Source organism: Vicugna pacos, chromosome 5 (genome assembly GCF_048564905.1).
Source record: "Vicugna pacos chromosome 5, VicPac4, whole genome shotgun sequence".
Lineage (NCBI taxonomy): Eukaryota > Metazoa > Chordata > Mammalia > Artiodactyla > Camelidae > Vicugna > Vicugna pacos.
The window spans coordinates 17,004,122-17,005,485 of record NC_132991.1 but is presented as its reverse complement, the minus strand read 5'-3'; the positions used below and the strand labels follow the sequence as shown (position 1 = coordinate 17,005,485).

Here is a 1,364-nt window from a genome sequence, read left to right as displayed (position 1 = left end):
GTGCTGGAAATACTGCTGAGACAATGGCAGTGTCTTTGGGCCTAGTCTATGATCTAGTTTTCTGAACTGTATTCAAACGTGAAGAGCTAGCAAAAATGCAACACATGATGGAGACTGATTTCCTGTAAGTACTCCCGAGTCTGTGAGAAGGGGCACAGTGACAATCCTCATGGCTGGGTTTTTGTTTGAGGGGGTTTACACTAGAAAAAAAAGCCTTGCTATTTCTTTTTTTTTAATTTTTTTTTAATGAAGAGATGTAATTAGGTTTATTTATTTAGTAGAGGTACTGGGAATTGAACCCAGGACCTCATGCATGCTAGGCATGCACTCTACCACTGAGCTATACCTCCCCCTAGACTTGTTATTTCATACAAGGTTGAACATTCAGAAGAGTTAGAAAACCTCTCTTCATGAAAAAAAGAAAGAAAGAAAGAAAGAAAGAAAGAAAGAAAGAAAGAAAGAAAGAAAGAAAGAAAGAAAGAAAGAAAGAAAGAAAGAAAGAAAGAAAGAAAGAAAGAAAACCCTTTGGATAAGTATCAGTATTGATTAGACTCTATACAGGTGCCTGGAAAGCAAATAATTTTCTAAAATTTCCAGAAGCATTATTTACTGTACAGATCACTGAGGGAGGAGAAGGGCATATTAGGAAAACCAGAGAGTTGTAGGATTTCTTTTTAAGGGATAGGATGGGATTTGCAAGCAGCTCAGATGAGTGCCGCTGAGCAAAGGCTCCAGAGTTCCCATCTGAGGGTTGTGAGGGCCGCCTCCAGCTGTGTGTGTGTCGTCACGCCAGTTGCGATGACAACATCCAGAAAGACCCAGAGGCTACCGCTCTTCAGGAAATCTACTCCTAAAAGGAAAGAACCCACCCGCCAGTAATAATTTAAAAAGTTTGATGGTAATAATGTCAATAGCACCTATTGTTCTAGTATAAATAATCTTGCTATAGTTTCAATCATCCTGAAACCTGAAGAACTTTTCTATGCATCATCAATTTGCCCGTACGACAAACCTACGTGGTATAGAGACCAGGTCATTGATGCCTACCATGTACCAGGCAACAAGGAACAATGAAGAACGAAGTAAATGTTCCCTGCCTGAACTATATTCAATGGCTTATAGTAACCTGTAATTTAAAGGAACATGAAAAAGTATATGTATATATATGCATATATATATATAACTGAATCACTATGCTGTACACCGGAAACTAATACAACTTTGCAAATCAAATAAATAAATAAATAAATAAATAAATAAATAAAACCACACCATGTGACAAAAATAAAATGTAACTAATAGTAAAGAAAAAAAGAAAAGAAAAAAGAAATGTTCCCGGCCAGAATGAAGCCAACAGTGTGGTA

General features: G+C 37.1%; 1 non-coding gene across 1 annotated transcript; it reads right to left on the bottom strand.

The window, feature by feature from the left end:
- Window positions 1-278: 278 nt before the first annotated feature.
- Window positions 279-350, bottom strand: TRNAA-AGC (transfer RNA alanine (anticodon AGC)). The gene has a single exon. It is a non-coding gene; the product is annotated as a tRNA-Ala (tRNA).
- Between the last annotated feature and the right edge of the window lie 1,014 nt (window positions 351-1,364).